The sequence below is a fragment of the Thermobia domestica genome, chromosome 15 (genome assembly GCF_964235325.1).
Source record: "Thermobia domestica chromosome 15, izTheDome1.hap1.1, whole genome shotgun sequence".
Taxonomy (NCBI): domain Eukaryota; kingdom Metazoa; phylum Arthropoda; class Insecta; order Zygentoma; family Lepismatidae; genus Thermobia; species Thermobia domestica.
The window spans coordinates 63,607,457-63,630,859 of NC_137468.1; the positions used below are offsets into that span (position 1 = coordinate 63,607,457).

Genomic DNA, 23,403 nt, shown 5'->3' on the forward strand with positions numbered 1-23,403 from the left:
TTTATTGTATTTCCTTCCTAATATCGGTATATATAGTTTATTCAGTATATTCTACTTTTTGCCATTTATTCACTATTTTACCATATTTTTCCTTCCTCTTTTTGCTATGAAAATCGTTGGTTACTAACTCTCTTCAAAATAAAGGTACTGGAATAATTCCATCTTGCAATTGGTCGAAGCTCATCCCTTACTTACACACACTGATTTATCGACTTGCCCAGTGTAGACACTTGCAAGGGTGCCCATGTTGTGGTTTCCAAGGGAGGGCAAGTATAAGCGACGTTTCAAATATATGTTCAAATTTTGCTGTAATTAATATAAAAATTCTGTTGGGTTTTCAATATTCTGATTTACAATTTCCTCTAGGGGGAGGGAAAGCGCCCCCACTTGCCCCCCTTGATGGGCTCCCTTGGACACTAGTGCATTAAAGCAAGATCACTTGTTCCTAGTGGTGTCAGAACGCGTTGCAACAACATTAAATACTATATCCCATAGTTTAAAATACCAATACTCCCGCAAATGTACGTAAGAAATTATAATGCTTTGGTTTCGAAAAAAATCTCAACTGGCGGTAGAAGATTTGGCCATGTTTCATTCATTTCTAACTATAGGTAAAAAGACAGGATGGTAGCAATGTTTTTGAAGAAGGGTTACCTAATTATTGCAATTATTTTTAAGTGACTGGAAATCCTTGTACTTATTCTAGTAGGAAAAGTAAATAATTTCATAGAAATACATGACACTGGCTCAGTGGTAGACTTGTCACCTCTGATGCTACAAGACTCTTGTTAGATCCTAACCCAAGTCTGGTCCGTGGGTTTTCCCATTGCTTACCATAATCTTATTCCGTCAATTGTTTTACAATTCTTCACTTTTATTATTCACTCCCGTCTACTTTAACCCACAGGAGATAATCGTGGAACGTAAATCTTAATTTTTCATTTCATAAAGATATATATATATATATATATATATATATATATATATATATATATATATATATCACATACGAAGGAATTTCTGAAAAAAATATGTCGAAAACTCTGGGAAATAATAGAAAATATTCGCAGAATTACCTACGTTACTATTGGCACGGACTTGATCAAACAAAACTATTGAAGGACACTTTTGTTGTTGGGATTGAGTCCAAAGTGTCTGAAGGATCACCGTCTGAAGTACAAAGTAGTTAACTGACTAACAAAACAAGTGTAACATTGCTTTATGTTGACCTTATTGTGAAGAGCGCGTCAGGAAACATTTATTACAACAAATACTGTTGAAAGGAATTCAAATTACACATTTTCACTATCTTGGCAAATGTTCTTTTTGTTCTACCACATACTGAGTATTCCTTATCCGAAACTATATATATATATATATATATATATATATATATATATATATATATATATATATATATATATATATATATTATATATATATATAATATGACTTCCTATATGACTAGGGTACTTATTTTTGGAACGAAAGATTTAGAATTAATTATCGTTGAAGGTAAAAGAAGAAAGTACTGATCTTACGTTAATTGAAGCCTCATGTATAATTGAATAACAGTGTCGAAAATCAAAGTTAAACAGTAAAGTCTGTATTCCTAATAATAAATAGCAATTGTTTCAGTTTGTGCATCACGCTAATAGATGTAGCATTCTGCGATATCACTTGCCTCCTGATGCTAATAGATGTAGCATCCTGTGCTATCACTTGCCTGCTGTCGCTAGTAAATGTTGCATTCTGCGCTATCACTTGCCTCCTGATGCTAATAGATGTAGTATCCTGCGCTATCACTTGCCTGCCGATGCTAATAAATGTCGCATCCTGCACTATCACTTGCCTGCTGATGTTAATGGATGAATCATTCAGCGCTATCAATAGCCTGCTGTTGCTAATAGATGTCGAATCCTGCGCTATCACGTGCCTTCCGACGCTAATAAATATATTCTGCACTATCACTTGTCTACTGACCCTAATAAATGTCGCATCCTGTGATATCACTAGCTCACTGATGCTAATAAATGTCGTATCCTGCGCTATCACTTGTCTGCCGACGTTAACAGATGTAGAATCCTGAGCTGCACTTGCCTGTTAAGGAAGTCCTTTAATAATTCCAGAAACATGGTATAGTTTTTGAAGTGGTTGGTGGGAAAACTCAAAAAATAAATAAATAAATAAATAATAAATGTATTGAAGGTAAACAGTTTAAAGCTTTTAATTAGTCATGATTTTAATCTATAGTGTACAGCGGGCCAAAGGTTTGGCCGGAACAACTACTTTCTAAATTACAGTAAAGAATAATAAAATATTATTTGATTTGGTAGCTTTAATAAGAATACAGGAGGTCATCAATTTGATGTTGAGTGTATTATCCGAGTATTCATTTTATATTACTATTAATAACGTCTCGATAACTAACGTAAGATCAACTGCCAACTTCAGATACCAAATTGTGTGCGTTACAGAATGATAACTGCTACGAGATGTTCATCCATTTAATATTACAATCTACAACAAAAGAAAATAGTATATTGGATAAACAGTATGTTTTGTATATGCCTATTTTCCTTCATCGATGGATGTACTGTACAATTGAATACTATTTTTTTAATTTTAAGGATATTATTAGTCTTTACACATATTCGTTTAATATGAAATTTTTCTAGTAACTTAGAAGTTCTGAATTCAAGCCTTGAAACTTTAAAAGTATAGCTTGTTTCTATTTTGCACAATGAGCTCCCTCGTGGCTAAGCGATTAACGTACTCGCCTTTGCCATGAGAGACTCAGGTTCGATTACCAGCGTGAGCTCATATGGTTCGGATCCCACGTTAAGTTGTAAATCCACATCTCATGTAGCCTCGCTACTGAATGGGACGCTCAAATCAAATCAAATTTACTTTGCATAACACCATTGCTAAAGGACAGAGTTTACGTCATTTGAAGGCTCGGATCGTGCTCCGAGTTTTCCGCAGTTGCTGTTAACAAATGAGAGAGATGCAGTGCTGCCATTCTTGTTTCCCTTGCTAAAGTAGAGAACGACATGTATCAGGCTTCTGCTTGCGCTGTAGTGCGTATAATAAGCCACGCCCCTTTATCACACCGCAACATCGCATCGCAATTTTCATTTCATTCGCTTAGCCCATAAGGATCAATTCTGTCCCACGATTTGGTCATTAAGTTATCTTTCTTATATATAAGTTAATTGATTTAATCCCCTCCGGAACCGTAACGAGCTATCTTTTATTTAACTAGTTCACAAATAGGTAAAAGATATGTAGTCTCGAAGTGCTATCCCAGAGCACGATGGTGGGTAGTGGGCAGCGTAAATTGGGTCCCCATGGGTTTATAATGTATGCTATATACAGATAACGTATTAGATACTCTAGTGGGCCTTATTTAATGTTCTGAGGGAAGGTATATAAATCTCTATCGAAAGAGCGTCACGTAGTGTGAGTTATTTGCTCCCCTGAGTTTGATCTATATCTATATCTATATATATATCTATATCTATCTATCTATCTATCTATCTATCTATCTATATATATATATATATATATAATTTTTAATTTTTAGCACAGTATTATACTAAAGAAAAACACATTCATGTGACAACGGAGAAAAATGTCCTCTTTCAAACGAAACCTTAAATGATAACTCTGTTCTATCGCATCTATTAGTTTACTTAACTTGGTATGTCTAGTTTTAATTTATCATTATGTCGAATTGAATGTATACTAAAGATATATTTGAATTTAGCTTAAAATGACCAAGATGTTATCACATATATTTTGACGTAAAATTACAGTTTCTTTATGTTTCTCGTCGTCGCTAAAGCTGTAGAAAGTAAAATGTTATAATAATTTCTTCAAGAATCTAGCTTGATGCCATTTTCACCAAAGGTACGCTGTTTAATCGCCTCCAATTGCTATTGAGGGAAAATTCTGGTTAGTGGATCTTACGTTAAAGTTTAGCTTTCCATCTAATTTAGTCTCAATGATGAAAAGAATAATATGATACCATGACCTTATCCTTGATATAGTGGTTAGGGTGCGTGCCTTTGGCGTATAGGGTCACGTGTTAAATTTCGAGTGGAAAATCATCAAACACATTACAGTGGTTCAAATTCCAACTTATGTAAGTACAAACAAATCGATTCATGAATAGTGATGCATTATACAGTTTAACTGGACAAATATAGTTTTTACTAGAAGAGAAGCACTAATCGTCTTAGTCTTAACCAATTTTAGCCCCAAGAAGTAGAGGTAACTCCTAGACCTGTAATTAAAGAAACATAGAAAAGTGTTTTTTTTAAATAAAAGAAATTATCGTATGAAATTGTCTTGTATTATATTATATGTATATTGTATATCGGAAACTAACACCTTCAGGTTCAGTATACACTCACTCAATAGCTTATTCTTGACCATTTTCAATCCCTAGCAGAAATACTATCATCAAGTTTAAAACTCTTACAATATATATTGTAGATTTCCTTCTACAATAAATCGAGTAATGGTGGACTTCAACTCCTCATGGCACTTGTATGTGCAATTTATACGACACATCTTTGTGATTTTTGGTCAAATCCAACTAAATATTTCTGGAATATAAGTAAACGTCATTCTAATAATTTTATATGATGACAGAACTCGTGTCTAAGCGGTTAGCGTACGCGCCATTGGTGTGGGAAACCAGAGTTCGATTCCCGATGGGAGCTCATGTAGTTCAGATTCCACATCAACCTCTAGATTTCATCAAAACCTCACAGCTGAGAGGGACGCTAACCTGAAAGTTATATAATATGATGTCTACAATCAATCAGACAAATGAAATTAACCTGTTCTTGAATATTTTTTATGATGATAATCCGACGAATAAAACAGCTCTAGATCGACTACCGTCAATCAGGTGAATGGAATTAGCTTATTCTGGATTTTGGCTCTCAAGATGTAGGCCCGCAACCAAAGGGGGACTAGAGGGCCTGGCTCCCCTAAACTTTTCATGGCCCCTCCAGACCTCAATGCAAAATGCTATTATTAATACAAAAAGCACAATTTAGAAGAATTTTAATGACTTGGCCCCCCTAGCATATTCATCGGTCCAAAATCTCTACGGCTGGTTTCGGGCCTGCCAAGATGCACTGCATAGTTCTTTAAAAAATTCTACCTGTGAGTTTTCACTTCGTGAAGAAAGGCAAGATTACTAGACGGCTCAAATATCTCTTTTCTTTTCACACTGTTACATGTTTATTTAACTAACTAATTATTTGAGACACGAGGTATTTTATTTCTGTAAGCCTTCCAATTTGAAGACAGGTACATAGTTAGGATAAAAAAGACTATAAATTAACCTGATAACGTGCAAAAGATGTTTCTCGACATTGAATTAACATTTTCTGTCTCCGCATGACTTCAACTCTCTTCTTACAGGAAGGCATCTGACAGTGGCTAGTCACATGGGTTTTGCGTGAAGATTTTTTGGCAAGTGGGAAGGAAGAAGTGGCTATTTTTAAACCGTAGCTTGTTCTCGCTCCAACTACAAGCAGAGCAAGCCATAACAGGGGAACCGTGCATCCAACCCAGATTCACTTACATGGGATCACTCACAGTTTAAAAACTGAATGAAAAGAACTGAAACGCTATACTGCTTCCACCTATCGGCGAGGATGCTTAACTATATTCTCGTACATTGAGTATGCCTACCAATTTTAACGTTGACACATCAGTGACATCTGGTGATATTAGTAATTAACTGATACAATATTCAAAGTGAATCGTTACTTCAAACGTCAAGTAGCTTTATTTTAAATTAGCTCTAAGCATCAGTCATTGCCGGTTTTTAATTCAGACAAATGAGAGGCAGAAGAATGTTTCCACAACATTCCATTAGCTGTTTATCCTCTGCTGTTATGTAAGCTCGCAATACCAAAACGTAATGCTGGTTGCATAAAGGCCAAACTTTCTTAGAAAACACCCATTTTCATCTTCCCAGGAAATCCCCCAAGCAGAAAATTGAAAAAAAGTGCTTCGCAGCGACTAGATCTGGTGAAGAGGGTGTATGCAAAATCTGTACAAAATTTGGTGATTGATTTTAAACAACTTTTTTTTTTTTTCTATGCGAAAAGCTTCTGACAGACAGCCACACAGATCCCTACTCAAATTACTTTGTTATCATTAAAGAAAAACCTTTACGTATGTTAGACTGCAGCTTGCACTAAGATTGAGTCCAAGAGAACATGGACCTTACCTCTTATTATAATTTGTAGGTGGAATGCCTCTTGCCAAATATTATCACCCGGTGGGATACTCGGGCGAAAAAGCTTTTCAGGGTAGCCATCCTGAGTAAGGTTTCCCTGAGCTTTTTTCATTCAGACCTCGCAAATACCGGGATGGTATCTAACATAATGGTCCCAGGCCGATTCCTTCCTTTCTCCCTCACCAATTCCGTGCAGTGTGATTGCCAAGGTACGTCATCGTTCATACGTGACGGCTAACATGGCCATAGATGCCAAATCCCAGAAACCTAGTTCCTAATCCTAAGTAATATCAGTAATACTCAACATGTAAACTCAAATTTGCAATTAACCTTTGTTGGGAGGAAAAAATGTTAATCAAGTAAATGGCATGAATGTATGATTTCAGTGGGGGCGTGTCTCGGTTTCGATTTTCTGGTGCGACCATAAGAAGTTCGAATCCCATACCAAACTACACAGAATATGTTTCATGTGTACTTAAAAAATATGGATCGATTGCAGGATTAGATATGTTTCGAATACTGCATCAACCGCAGACATCAAACTGTACTCTCTAAGTTGTTTGTGGGTTTATTGTTAACGTAAGTAGGCAGAATACTTGGTAAGGTGTTAAAAAATGAAATGAAATCTTTGAGTTTTACGTCTTACGGTTATGCCGCTAAAGGAGACGGTGATGATGAGTACTGAAGAAATGGTGGGATGAAGAAATGGGAGGAAACGGGAGGACCCCGAGAAAACCCACGCACACGATGTTTGTCCACCACAAAGTTCAATTTTTTTTAGAAACCACTAGACTTCTGGGGATGGGGCTTGAATCTTATACAGTAAAAAATGGTTGTGTTAATTCAACTCAAGTTTAACACAGAGGATTAGTTCCAGCGTGGCTATCACTATGCGGTGTTAATACAACACAGACCCTGCATTGTTGGCGTTTAACACAGAGTGGTTTACGTTTTTAACACACAAGCGGTGTTGAGCGGTGATAAATTCGGATCTGTGTTAGTATTTTCGGTGTTGATTCGACACCATATCAGGGTCGGTAGTGTTGGGAAAAGTGTTGAGTGTTACTTTGTGGTGGTGTTGCGCCAACATGAAGAAATCAACCACAGTGTATAGTGTGTTAATTATTTTGTGTTAATATTACACCATGTCAAGTATCAATATAACACAGCATGTGTTATTTCAACATCATTTTTTTGTTATTTCAACACACCATTTTTGTCATAATTCAAGGTCAAAGCCATATAAGTAAACCCGTTTTGGTGTTAATTCAACACCCCCTGTGTTGAAATGCAAGGTCAGACCACTAAATAAACACCGTTTTTGGTGTAAGTTCGACTTCACTTCTGTACTACTACGACATCTATTTCGGTGTTGAAATAACTCCGTGTGCGATGTTAATGTAACCCTTTTTCTGTGTTGGAAAAGCTTGTAGTGTGCATGCTTACGCCTACGGTGGTTTGCTATGTTTGAATACTAGCTAGTTAACATGACAACCAATTCATCGCATTCGGAAATAACGAAGCGAACGGAGTTAACAAAAAGAACTGCAAAAGATTAATTCGTGAACATCGTCAATTTCGTCAAGTGTTTTCGAAGGCGCCTTTTCTTGAAATGCATTATTAAAATGATGACAGGGTGAGAAAGAAAACTAGTTCTAACTTTAAAATAAGAATAGTAAACTACAGAGCACTTCATTTAGGAAATCTTCATAATTTTTCTGTCATTCTCCCCATTATTTATTGTGATGTATTTCTTAATGGTTCGAAACACAACCTTCACCAACATCTTGTTCAAGAATGATAGAAAACTTTTACCTACTTCCTTATAATATGATTGCTTATTAATTGTGTTTCTACTTGTTTCTCGCCATTTTTGAAACATAGTCCCAGCGGTTGACTGGTGACCTCTAGTGCAGTGTAGAAGTGACACAGTAAGAGTATTTGCACACGTCCCCGGCAATGCCGGATCCGGCACCGACAATGCCGGAACCGGAACCGGGGCTGCTTTGCACACACATCCCGGTAATGCCGGTGCCGAAAGGTAGTTTGAGTTTGAACGTGAAGGAGAGAACATGAGTCCGTTTTATACATTATATGAAAAGCTGCGTACATATGATTCGAATTTTTTTTATTAATTACTTTCGCATGTCTAAACAAACGTTCGATTTCTTAGTACAACGAATTAGTAAACATATTCAGCGCTGTTCAATTTTTTTTTTTTTGCTAGAGCCGTGTAATATTACAGACTGACTTGAATAAATGGAAGGGTCGTTCAATATCTGAGAAATAGCTCAATGCAAAGAACAAGGTTAATTGTATTACGTCAATCAAGTGACGTAGGAGTATTAACGTCTAAATCCCCAAATATCTTTTCTTTAGTACACAGAGGTATATTTGCTCTTTGTGTGTGTGGATGTGTGCGCAAGAGGTATATGGCCTTCTTTTGGTTTCTTTCTTTTTTTTCACTTTTGTTGCCATAATTTTAACATCTATTTAAATTTCTCAAAATTGAAACATGCTGAGATCAAGCTATTTAAAATAATAATAATAATAATAATAATAATAATAATAATAATAATAAGCTCTACAAAGGCAACATTGCGGCTGCCTATTCACTCAGTATACAATCGTTCTATGGAACAAACACCAGACAAGACAGAGTACATATTTTTATTACGATCTATAAGGTAAAACAGTATGCAACCACAAGAATAGAAATTTTCTTGTTCTGTTTGTGCATTTTCAGTTCTTTCTGTAGCTGTGTTGTAGTTTTTATTTACTTTAATTTTATTTACAACCTTTGTTATGCTTGAAAATGCCTACTTCTACGATTATGATGGATATTTATACCGTGCATACTGGGTTGCATAATTAACAGGATAAGCACTGGACAACTATCCTAGATTCATAATTTCTTCGTCTCTCCATTTTGTTCATTTCCGCCAAGTTGATTTTTTAAAAATTATGACTTCATATATGCTAAGACATATTCTCTATCAAAACGAATCCAACGACCCCTTTGTTTAAATCGTTTAAGTAAGTTTCAGCTGTAGAAGATAAATTAATATACATACATACATGTGTGAAACTCACTTTACGCGTTGCCGTAGTTGGATAATTCAAACAAGATCCGAATTTCCCTTGCTGAGAATTTATGTAAATAGCAAGCCACTATATCTGTGGTACCTCACAGCCATTTTTATTATTTCATTCTTCATTATATATTCATATGATGTGAAAAAAAGAAAATAACAAAAAACCTGAAGTAAACAAAAAATCCAAATACAGAAAAAGAAACAAGAATACACAACGCCTTGCCACTCACTCACTGTAGCTAGATTGAAGAAACCTATCAACAAGTCGGCTCCGTCTTTGCCGGCTGCATGTGCATCTACGCATAATAAAACATTGCCGCCGACAAAGCCGGAGCCGGAGCCGGCACCGACATGTCGGCGGCTAGTCCGGCTGCATTTGCCGGAGCCGGGAGTTCCGGAGTTCCACCGGCTTTTTTGCCGGGTCGGAAAGCGTGTGCCAGCTACCATTTGATTACATTGCCGCCAACTCCATCGCCGGCATTTTCGGAACCGGATCCGGCATTGCCGGGACGTGTGCAAACGCTGTAATACGGCGTTGTTGTATTACTTGAGAAACATTATGTAAAACAATTGAGAACACATCACGCGGTTTGCATTTTGAAATTTTGTAAATACATAGATTTGTTTAAGTATTTCTTTCTACTGTGTTTGTCTGTATCTTCAGTACATAAGACTTTATAATTAGATGCCAACATATTTGGCAATCACGCAGAAAATAACACCGAAGATTCTACAGTTGTGTTCATTCAACACATAGGCTGTGTGTCATTTCAACTACTCGCATTTGACACACAACTCCAAATGGAGAGAGTTGTTCTAACCATCTGTTTTGTGTTATATTTTAACACAATCGCGTAAACACCTAGGCATGTCGTTGAAATAACACAACGATTATTTACAGTGTATACGTGTAACATTTTATTTTTTAAAAAAGAAATCCTGTAATTCGGGTGGGCTTCAGCCTAAAAGCCCCAAACCCGTAAATCTTCCACTGATTATGGTTGGGATGATATTTTGGACATAAAGATCAACCAAGAAAAATCAGTTCATAGGGATTTTTTTCAGTTCCTGAGTTGGCATTTTTGTGAGACATATGCTAAACTATCAGAATGGGTACTGTGCCGGTGCGAGAAAATACATAATTTTCGTTACAAATATCGATAATTCAAACTAAGTACTGATACCAGTAGCATCATTCTAATATCAATATTTGTAGACTGCATGCAGTTTTGTGTAGGAAGTGAAATATATAAATACTGGAGGGAAAACAATGCGCAGAAACATTATGTTCGTATGTTGAATATGCTTTTTTGTATGTGATGCAAAGTATCCTCACCTATGGGGTAACTTTGTACCAAAGTTTATATTTCAATAACTATTGTCATGCTGAATATTTGCTAATGCACTTGCAAGAATATTTTCCTTATATATCTAGCTATTATATGTTTAAAATACAGTGTTCTAAATCATTACGTTTGTAAGTTACATGTGATTTTCTTTTAAATTCCTTACATCTGGTGCAAAGTAACCCCGTATTACGGTACCAGTAAATTGTTGTTTCAAAAATGAATCTACTGTCTGCGAAAAACCCATATTAGGTACTTTAAATTGATTACTATTTCGTTGTCTATTGAATCAAGTTATTCCTATTCATTGTTTCGATGTACTATTCCGATGCGTTAAGTTATTCCGATGTACTTTGTTTGTATACCTGATTCTTCACGTACTTTAATCACTTGCAATCGGAACAGTGAATGGGAACATTGAGTCGTATTTGTTATAAACTATAATTGTTCCAGGTTTTATTTATTTTTAATCCCTTAAATAAATTTCACTTTTCTTGCTTATGGTTGAAGTGTATATTTACATTTTCATATCTTTTTTTCAGATCTGCCACACTTTTGAAGAACTCCTTGTCCAAAGCAGACACCAGGCGTAAACAGTCTACAACACCCCTGTGGCCAAGGTTTTCGTTCTAAATAGAAAGGAAATTTCCGTAACGTTTACAAAAGAAGTACTCACTACATTGGAAAAGCAAATAGTTTTAATTTCTTAAACGATGTGAGAGGATAGGAGCTCAAAATGAAGAATTTTTTTCAAAAGAAACAAAATGATAAAGATCTTTAAAAGTCTGACAATACTTGATTTATGTTTAAATTGCCTCTATTGCAAACAAAATGGTTACTTTTTGATAACGGTTACTTTCCAGTCAACACCTTGCTTTAAGCTCTTTCAGGACTTCAGTACGATGGTGCTCTTTCAGTGACTGGGGTCTTGAGAATAGTTTGAATAATGAGAACTGCTATTTTGCAATAAGACTTTTTTTGAATTAATTATTATTTTTGCATTTTATTTGCTATTTTGTGCTACTTTTGTGCAGTACAAAGATATCATTGATTTCTTTTTTTGCAAGAAAATAATTACAAATAAACCCGATTTCACGGCGTGTATCTTACCAGTGTTGCCTTCCTTATTTTTGTTTTTGCAATGCTCTTTTAATATATTGCCATTGTGTCCTTTTTTATATTAATTCAAGGGTTGAATAAGCGTGAAATAAGTATTGTGAAAGAGGTGTTTATGCATCGTGATGTGTGGCTTCCATTTAATTTTCATTTAAATACCAGAGTGATTGTGTAGTGTGGAGCCATAATCATCAGTAGGTACATTGCCTTATTCCACAGGTTAGTTGTCATTTTCAAGAAAGTTCTTCCAACAAACCAATAACATGTCTTTTCATTGCATTCAATATTTACAGTGATTATGAACGCCAAGTGGCTTAGATGTCAAAATTATTACCTATATATAAAAAATTATGGGAATCAAATCAGGTGAAAAGGTTGACAATTTTTCAAGACTTCTTTTTTTTTTAATCCAACTTCGAGGAAACATGTCATCATAAAACAATGGAGTCACTGGGTCCTCACTTTACAGTCACTCTCCCAAAAAGTAAACAAATAAAGTGCCATAAAACCTCACCGTATCAATATGTACATTTTGTATGTATCTTTAAACAAACCAAATTTTCCCAATGACATTTGTAAAGCAGTACATTTTTCATATGTAGATATACCATGTTTGTTTCTCAAGACGGCATTTTGTAAAAAGAACACACCTCTAATATGTGAAAGTACCATATTTTTGTTTTCATTTGCCATTTTGTAAAGGAAAAAATATATTGTACGAAATTTGAAATTCGTAGAAATATGTATTAGTACTTTTATAGAAAAAAAATGTGAGCTCATTTTTGAAAATGTTTCGACAAATGTTTTAAGCCCATACAGTCAGTTGTAAAGTTTCTTGGTTGGTTAGATTTGTTTCTTATAAATCTGACTTAACCTAAATAGAGAATTCTTCATACATACATAGGACCTACTAGATGGATCATATTTATATTAATATTACTAGTGTCATCACACACACACAAAAAAAAGATGTTTTCTGTAATTAATGGTTTGGGTTAGAACAATAATAAAGAAAAAGGAAATATCTGTGCTCGGTCGCAGGGTCCAAACTATGTTTTTATTTTTGGGATTTCTGTAAATTTCAAGCAAAATATAATTTCTATATTGTATGATAGAACTTCTGTGAATGCAAAGATTTACCTAATTATCTGTTGTTTTCAGTAAAGATATATAATAAATATAAATATGTACATAAATATAATATTATTCTTTATTTGGTAAGACGATCCCTGAATTTATATTTCTTGTACACACGAAAAGGTCTCCTGTATAACGTACAATACCAATGCATCTCTTGAGAGAAGACATATCAGTAAAAAGTAAATTTTACCACGCCATGCTAAGGTTAAAAAAAAGACTTTTGTAATGTTCTAATTCTTACCAAGCGTATACAAGAACTTCGATATGTTTTCTTTCTTTAGTTTGAAACAAGATTGACACTCGGTACATTTTATTCTCTTAGTTTGAAGTAGTTACCACTCGGTACGTTTTCTGCCCTTAGTTTGATGTAGGGTTGTCACTCGGTATATTTTCTTCCCTTAGTATAAAGTAGAATTGCTACCTTTCCAAAGTAAAATGTCGAGACATTTCATGCGGTTTGCCATCTTTCCAAACCAAAATGTATTCACACTTCATGCAACTATTCGGTAAGAGGAATGGGACATGTACCAGTGTTCTTATTAGTAAGAATATAAGTATTTCTATAGTAAAGAGCGAATCATATGCATTTATGTGGTAAAAGGAAAGTGACACAATTTAAATTATTTTATATAAGCCTTATAAAATATATAGGGTCTACTACATTCCTAAATCAAAAAGAACATTCTTCAATTAAAATATAATAATTAAAAGAATATACTTTACTGTAATGTAATATTCTTGATTTAAGAACGGGATCACGGGGGCTCAGTGGTAGAACGTTCACTTCTGGTGCGTGGGGTCCCTGGTACCGCCAGCTCCCCGTAGTGAACTCCGTGGTGGACAAACACCGTGTAAGTGGGTTTCCTGGGGACTATCCCGTTTCCTCCCACTTTCTTCATTCCATCATTTCATTCACTTCACATCATCACTAGCTCCTTTAGGTTACACGGCATAATCGTGGGACGTAAAACAGAAAAAAATCAATCCAGTTTGACTTTAGAGCATTTTTTCATTAAATATAAAATTTTTAAGTTCACATTTTTAAATTACGTATAAACGACTTGGTTTTTAAATATGTTCTTGAATTTATTCCCGAAACTTATCACTCCTTTTTTTTAAAAAAAAAAAAAGGATTCGCAAATTAAGTATATAATAGTTAACTTGAATTACGAAATATTTTACAAAATTTAGAATAACGTTAAGAATTCAAAAGACAGTTCCTAATAAATTATAGAATATTTAATTGAAAACACTGTTGCATTAAAAGCAAACGCAATTAATTGGACATGTTCAGTCGTGATTGATATGCTAATTTTATTTCATGCTTCACACACAAAACAATTTCTATGCATATTGTGTCAACTTTATGCTAATTAAACATATCACTCATGTTATTGGAGGCAAAATTGACTACTCTTTCTATCTTCGGTTCTGGATTATTACATAAATGTAGTAAACCTACGTCTTTTATTCTATTCCAAAAACAAGTACATTAGAGTCCCGTTTAACTGAATTTGATTGGACTATTAGTGCTTCGGTTGAACAAAAATTCAGTTAAACCAGAATAAAATTAATATTGTATATTTGTATACCGTACCAATCTCAATTGGCAGTTGTTTCTTGACCTAGTGTTCTAAACCTTTTTGAGCCTAGTGCCCCCCTATCATCTTAACCCAATTCATCCATGCACAAGGCTGTAATTGAAATTATTCCTCAAGTTTACATTCTTTCCTAGTATTATTACGAGAGAGAACACCACCCATAATGGTTGTAATAGTGCGATAATATAGAATAATTTGTGACGTGGGGTAATATCGAATCCAAATTTTGACTCAATTTGTCATAGTACCTGAAAAAGCAGAGTTTCTTTTCAGTTTCCTTATTACTACTTTCGTAAGTGACGTCACTTTTTTGAGTTTTCCCACAAATTCTAAATTCGATGCACTCTCAGCACCTCCTAACTGTTTTATCGTTTTCTATATTTCCATTCAGTGGCGTAGCACACTTTTGCGGCCCCCCACGCAAAGTATAGAGAAGGGGCCCTAGTTGTAAAGCCGAAAGAAGTAAGGTTGAAGTTCGCTTCTTTAAATCTTTATTCATCGCAAGACTTCGGGGGCCCCTATACCTCGGCCCCCCGCAACGCGGGGGTTGCGGGAGCAGCTGCTAGGCCACTGTTTCCATTTAAGAAACTCATATTCTTACATATTCACTTTTAGAATAACATATAACCTACCATTTGGAAAGCGAGCAGCCGAGACCGATAGGGGTGGCTGTAACTCATCTCTCTTTCGTGGGAAATGGCCTATATAGAGTAAAGATTGACCTTGCATAAAGGTTTGTGGATAGTCAACTGAATTAATTCAATTTATGTCGTCGTTCGGAGCCTACGTTAAACAGTAGATCCGATCCTTCATAAGCTAGATCTTGTATAAAGGATGGTAAACACAAATATTTCAATTTAGAGAAATGGAAAGCTAACAAGAACTTTACGCACCAAATATAGTGAAATCCGATACAATACGTAGCGTAAATATCACGGGGGGTGACAACGCATAACCCTATCTGGAAACAAGAAGCCAAAGTTGATTTCGTTGTAATGTCTATTATTTCTGCTATGCCATCTTACTTTTACCCTAGACATCAACATCATGTGGCGTAAGTAGTAGGAATTTCACACACACACACACACACACACACACACACACACACACACACACACACACACACACACCAAAAAAAAAAAAAAAAAAAAAAAACGAGAATCTTATTACATTGTGAATGTAGGAAAAATGAAAAGACTGTAAGTTGTAAAAGACAGGAAATCTTTATATGTAGGAATGTAACGTCGGAGTAAAAGGGTGCTTTTCACCTTCACATTTTACATATTAAAATATTTTTACTTAGCTTGCTTTAAACCCACAAACATAGAGTCATGTCCTCAAAACCGGATCATTTTCAAGAGAAAAGGTACATTATTTATTAAAAAAGAAGTTTTGTTTGTTTCTAATTAAACATAAATGTTTGATAAACAAAACATGGAACATGTACGAATTCTAAATATTAAGCAATTTTATCTTCTAAAGTGGATCACAATCCATTTGTAACAGCACAAAACACGAAAAAATCTAAATGAATAATAAATGGAAAGCAAGATGTAATAACTAGCTCAATCTATAATTACGTCGTTTCCTAGTATCTACAATCATTTCTTTTCTCTAACAACGACACAGTCTTCATGGAACCACGTTTTGCACGAGCTGTAATGCATCATTTCTTATATTTTGGTGAAGCAAAGCACTTTCCACAAAGGAATGTCTTTTTTCCTCAGGCACCAACACAGTTTTCCTCAGGCACTTTGAACTTCTGACCCACGGGATCTTTCTAGCTCGTATCCAGAACTATCAGTGGAGGCAAGGGGGTATGAAATTAAATATGTTATCCATTTGTTATCCAGCATGCAATGCGAAAGTGTTTTTATGTGTAGTAAAATTCATCCACGTTTTATGAGGAAGAGAAAGATGTTTTTTCTACTAAAAATAATGAGTCCTGACGTATTTAATTACAAATCCATAGAACTGATCACAATTGTGAAAAATAATTTATTTTTAAAAAAGAAATTGTTTTTGTTTCACAAGAGAAACAAATGCTTTCTACTGATCCACTTTATAGGACCCTCCTATAAACGATGCTGTTTACAAAACAATTCAAGATCCGGTTTACATACATATCCTTTCGCATAGCCTTCAGCTTTCAGCAGATAACAAGAAAGACGAGGCGTCACTGAATTGCATCAATTGCTGCACAATGGTTATCTTAATGAACAACCAAAATATGGTTCAATTTGAGGTAAAAATACTTACCGCATAACCTTATGATTTCTTGTACTGCCCTTTCGTAACTTTTGTTCTAATGAACGCCGAAACTTTCTTTCCGATTCTCTATGCGACAGATGCCACCACACACACACACTTCCAAGTTCCAACGGAGATATTCACTCAAATAACCTTGAACGTTTCGATGTGGCTAGACAAAGGAGCACTGGAGTACCAATTGTTGGTTTCACATCTCGCTTTTCTTACTTTGATCCTCTTTATAAGCCGATCCGGTTTTGAGGACTTAATTATAATAGTGTTGAAGGAGTTAAATTTAACGCCATTCAATATTTCTTGAACTGGTAGTTTTCAGTCCGTTTCGTTTTCAACCGTTGCACTAGATAATGTTAGGAAAAGAATGTACAGGTTGGATATGAAATCACTATCTGATTTTAAATAGCCATGGTTCTGTGAATGGATTCTCAAAATATTGTTTACTATTATTTTAGGTGTCTGAGAAACAAAAAGCATATCAGGCAGGGACGTTCGCAGGGGATTGGGTCTTGGGGGTCCGGACCCCTCGAAATCCCTACTTTTCTGTAAATTTAGTCTAGTTGTAGGGGTGATTTTATCCTCATATTGAACTTGGATTCTTCCAAAATGTTTGGACATCCGCTGAAATAAACTCCTGCACACGTGCCTACAACAGCAGTGATATATAGCATAAGTGAGTGACAAACGAAGATAGCTATGAAACTGACATTGCAGGATCGTGCTTACATAGCTTCTCGTTTTGAAGTATGGAAATCTCTAATTCTTGTGCAGCGATAGTAGCGAAATGTTCATGGACCTTATGATAACTAGCATGATCAGAAATTGTCATGCGAGCTTAATTACAACAGGGTATGTAGCAGATAAAGAAAGAAGTGGAACACATTTCTTGGGGCTTTGATTGAGGAGCAAAATACCACATGAATTGCCTGCCAAAAGTCTTGACCTCAGGCTATGATTATTTTGTCAGTAGAGTTGGGCCAAGCACAAAGTCTATTGAACATAATCATGTAATTGAGGAGAATTGGAAGATCGTATCATTCTTAAGTTAAGAAATGTTTCCCAGAATTTTATTCAAGCAATGTATTATTACTCACTCATCCACACTAGATGTCATGGCAATTGTGCTCCTGGTTTTGCAGGAAATTTATAATAACAAATATAAGTCAATTATTTTGACAATCCTTTAAAATTAACAGAACTACGACCATTTAAAATCAGGTAGTAACTTCCCACTCACCCTATATATTGCCTTACTTTTCGCTAAGATAACCCTGGATCCAGAACAGATTCCTCGGAGGAGGAGGGCATTCTCAGTTTTCTCTCACACCGGGTTTCTGCAGCACTGATGCATATGCCACTGGGGAGCGAACGATCCTTCACCCTCCTGGATCAACCTATGCTTGGAACTGACCTCGTCAGCGAAAGAATTCTTGAACTGTTCGTAGTTAAGTTAGAGGAAGGAAAATAAACCGTTGTTTATTGTTCGTTGCAAATAGACATCGAACACGCTATCAGATCCGCTATAGACAATCATACTTCTTCAGAGAAACTCAAAACCCATTAAAAAAAAAAGAAAGGAAACGTTATCTTCTACTGCATCTCATACATCCGATTTCGAGTAACGATCTCGGGTAGTAGTAGAAGGGAAATCAGTCATGCGTAAGATTAAGAAAAGAAAGGATATGAAACATTAGACAAGGAATAAGTTATACAATTCCTTCGTAGTACAGTTTCCCGATTTTGATATATTTTCATCTCTTTTCGCCGATTCTCCAACCACTGCATTGCCTGTACCGTTGTAACATTCTCACCACTCTCGCCAAGAAACCCTTCGTTGAGAAATGAGATGGAAACTAATTTCAGTCAGAATCTTGAGGGGAAACAAAATGAAATATGGTATTGTGGCTTGAAAAGTATTGATTCTCAACGTTAATTAGCCGGTTTCAAATTTCTCCACCACTTACGCCGCAACGTTTCAAATTAATTTTTCTTTCTATCATTTTCTTGCGTTTTCTTCACTTTCCTTTAGTAGGAAAATAGACAAAAGGTAAGATGAAAGAAAGGAAAGAAAAAAAGCAACATAAATTACTCCACAGAGGAAATTAGTTCCTATACACGTCAGAAATAGAAATTCTCTCTTTTTTTCTTACTTTTTTTTTGTCTTCTAACATTTTTCCAGTTAATGTAATTAGATTATTTTTTTAAGTCTTGGCAACAATGAAATAAAGTGAAAAAAGATTTTTTTGATGAACATTCTATGATTAACCAAATACAATCATATATCCACAAAGCCTTATTTCATTTCATTTTAATTAAAAATAAATTAAACAATTCAGACTTACATTAGTACTAAACGAAGATCCTATATTAGTGGGAAATATCTTGACTCAAACCTAATATTCATAAAATAGCTACATTGTGTTCCCAGATTTCTAATCTTACAATTTCTTTTTTCCTAACTTTTTTCCTGCCTGATGTGAGTTTTTTAATCTTCAGATACAAACCTAAATCCCTGTCACCTATATCAAGAGATTTCGTTATAAATCACTGTTTTGAATATAGTAATTTTAATGTAAAAAAAAAAAACTGATGAAAATAATGATGATGATAAAAGATTGTGGATGCATTTTTGCTCAATCCTCTGATTTTCTTAATACTAGAAAGACCGGAACCGTCCATGTTAATCACTAAAAAATAAAGCATAAACGTAACTAGTAAACGGCAAATTCTTATGTTATATATATATATATATATATATATATATATATATATATATATATATATATGTGTGTGTGTGTGTGTAAAAATGCATCTGAAAAGATAGGGGAACTCCGTCCCCAATGCTTATCTTTATCCATTGTAACTTTTCAGCAAGTGGAGTTACGTCATAGATATTTTTTTGCAAGTTGGGAACGGCATCCCTTCGTGTTACCCCATATTTACCCCTATATCCTGTTCACCTGTCCTGTTGACACCTTTCATGTTCAGCGTCTATATAGAAGAGGCTATGAAAGAATTCTTTGATAAAAACAAGAAACGAGTAAAAGTAAATGGACAGATTTTCAGCACAATAAGGTTTGCTGATGACAGCATTGATAGCTGAGAACGAAGAGGACTTGCAGGAAGTACTTTCAAACTTGAACGAACAACTGAAAAGAAGATGCAAAAGAAAGATAAACAAGAAGAAAACAAAAGTGATAAAGTGCACAGGAAGTGTCAAACTTATGGCTAGAGGGAGAGAAAATCGAAGACGTTAAGATGTTCCTCTATCTAGGAAGTCTAATATCCTCGGACGGAAGAAGTGAAAAAGACGTAAGTTCCAGAATAGCACAAGGTAAACAAGCATTCAATAAGATAAGAGAACTGCTAATATCAAGCAATGTGTCCGCGGACGTTTGAAAACGATTTTTAAGACTTTGGTATGGAGCGTGGCGCTTTACGCATCAGAGACGTGGGCATTTAGAAAAGTTGAAATATCCAAGCTGAAGCATTTGAAATGTGGTGTTGACGCAGAATGCTGAGCATATCATGGACCGAAGGAAATTGAACGATGACGTACTAAAAGAAGCTAATGAAGAACGACAGATTATGAAGATAATAGCAAAAAGAAGAAACAGCATGTTTGGCCATTTTATTCGGCACTCCGATTGGATCACCGTGTTGATAGAGGGAAAGGCAGAAGAAAACTAGGAAGAGGAAGACCAAGGATAGAATATTTAGATGCAGTTATGAAAAAGAGACCTTATCAAGGTATAAAATAGCTCTTCCAACAGGAAGAAAAGTTTTAAATGTCCATGTTGCTCACCAAGCTATGGTTAAGATGAGAAAGAATATTATATATATATATATATATATATATATATATATATATACTTTTCATGAATTAATAGTGAGAACCTATGTTGGCTATTGTCTTTTAGTAATAGGATGTTGTACCTAGAAAAACTGCGAGTCTGTTTGATCACTAATAATATTCCTTTATTCTTCTGCAGTGAATAAGTTGATACTTTTCCAACATTAAATTTAATAATAATAATAATAATAATACATTATTATTATTACTATTATTATTAATATACAATTAACATTAATAATAATAAGTGTGGTTTCGAATGATTTTGCCGCAACATTTTGTAAAAGAATAACTTTCTGTTTGCAAAATTATACTGTATTTTCCCTCAAAACATAATTTGGGTTTTGTGAAATGCTAGAAGTATTGTACAGAATTATTGAAAATTACACAATAACACGCTAGTAAGGAGACTGTGTATTCTTTGCTAGGACGATATTACCCTCAGCATTCGTGATAATCGTTTTTTTTTTTTTGAAAAACCTGACATCATACGAAATTTTACTGTCATGAATTGTCAAGAAGGACGGTTTTGCGAGACATGTCACAGAAAAATCGGATGATGATTTTATATCAGATGAAGGTTACTTTCCAACAGCCAGTTTCTGCTCTTCAGCTACGAGTAATCCATCAGAAGGCATGCGCGCCAACTACGTGGGTGCTCCGGTGCTCCAGCACCCACACAAATAATCTTAATCTTTGTGCAGCACCCACAAGATTTTAGTTTGATAGAAACAAAATAAAATAAGTATTTCTCACTTTCCATTATCAAATAAATAAATAAATAAATAAAACATTGAGGTAGAAGCTAAAATTTCTAACTTCTAAAACAATTGTTCCAAACGTATTTGTGCAAAGGCAACCAAGCAATCAGTGATGAAAATTTTCCGGAAAATTTTGAAACGGAAAATTTTCTGGAAAAATTTCCCGGAAAATTTTCCGATTAATAAAAACATACTCCACTTACTCCTACATCGTTCTTTAGTCGAGATGTGAGGTGGAAAATTTTCTTCTATATTTTTCCGGAAAATTTTCCGTTCTGTGATTAAGTAACAATTCGTCAGTATTAATAAAAATTGATTGAATTCATATATAGAAATGTTAAAAAGTGAAAGATCGTTTAAAGAATCTGAAAACTTTCATGGCTTGGACAATTTTCAGTATTATGTAGGAACAAGTGGAACAATTTTTCATGAATCGAAAAATTGTGTCCTCTACAGTGATAAAAATTTTCCGGGAAATTTTGAAACGGAAAATTTTCCGATTCGTAAAAATATACTCCACTTATTCCTACATCGTTGTTTAGCCGTGATGTGAGGTGGAGAATTTTCTTTTATATTTTTCCAGAAAATTTTCCGTTCTTAACAAATATCAATGATCAAGTAACAATTCGTCAGTATTCATAAAATTGATTGAATTCATATATAGAAATGTTAAAAAGTGAAAGATCGTTTAAAGACTGAAAATTATCATGGTTTAGATAATTTTCCGTACTATGTAGGAACAAGTGGAACAATTTTCCATGAATCGAAAAATTGTCTCTCCTGTACAGTGATTAAAATTTTCCAGAAAATTTTGAAACGGAAAATTTTCCGATTCGTAAAAGAATAGTCCACTTATTCTTACATCGTTGTTTAACCGTGATGTGAGGTGAAATTTTTTTCTATAGAGAGAGAGAAACTGTGTAAAATTTTATTTCCCAACTTGAAATACAAAATTTTCCGGTTCCCGAAAGCTAATTGGGAAATTATAATTTGTTGCTGACTAACTTTCCTCTACTGAAATTCAATTTTGTAGCTCTATGTGCAGTTAAATATAGTGGAAAATTTTCCACCTAACATCGCTATACATAATATCCAAAATTGTCAGGCCTATGAAAAGTGTTTTCCACTTGTTTCTACATCGTGATGAAAATTTTCCGATCTATGAAAATTCCTCTCACCTGTTTCTACAGAGCAATAAAACTTTCCGATTCAGAAAACAGTTGTTTTACTTCTTGCTTCGAAATGATGAAAACTTTCCGACTCATAAAAAATTCTTCAATTTTTCCATATAAGGCAGAAAATATTTCGATTCATGAAAAATTGTTTAACTTGTTCCTACATAGTACTGAAAATTGTCTGAGCCATGAAAATTTTCAGATTCTTTAAACGATCTTTCAGTTTTTAACATTTCTATACATGAATTCAATCAATTTCATGATTGCTGAGGAATTGTTACTTGATTACTGATATTTTTTAGAACGCAAAATTTTCCGGAAAAATATAGAGGAAAATTTTCCGAAATGGAAAATTTTCCGCGGAAAATTTTCCGCCTCACATCACTACAAGCAATACACTCCCCCCTACCTCGTCTGTCTCTGGCTTAGTCAAAAGCAGTCCTCATAATAAAAAATAGAACTATATTGTGAATAAAATCGAACACAGCCCCTTATGACGATGTTCATAAAAAATTATAGCTAAAAGGAAATTTTAAATATATATGGAGACTCCCCTGAAAACATACACCACTACCAGTGTTTCTTCCAAACATGTTATTTAGGGGGCACTGTCCTCCCGGAGCTCTGAGAGTTCGTTCGTCTCTTAAAAAATCAGAAAACCGCCTTGCATTAAAACACGCCAAGTCTAGATAAAGGTTTGTGTGTTTCGAAAATCGGTTGGTCATACTTTGATTTTATCAGGACAGCATTGAAAACGCACGAAGCTTTGCTCTTCTCTATTAA

At 34.7% G+C, this 23,403-nt stretch overlaps 1 protein-coding gene and 1 long non-coding RNA gene across 4 annotated transcripts in view; one reads left to right on the forward strand and one right to left on the reverse strand.

The window, feature by feature from the left end:
- Positions 1–13,021, forward strand: part of tn (tripartite motif containing protein thin) — a 189,647-nt gene extending 176,626 nt beyond the window's left edge. For both annotated transcript variants that reach the window (XM_081739737.1, XM_081739736.1), the window contains one exon: positions 11,252–13,021. The gene's annotated coding sequence lies outside the window, so the exon portion shown is untranslated. The remainder of the gene's footprint in view (positions 1–11,251) is intronic.
- Positions 1–23,403, reverse strand: part of LOC145671052 (uncharacterized) — a 583,222-nt gene that overhangs the window by 333,933 nt on the left and 225,886 nt on the right. The window lies entirely within an intron of this gene.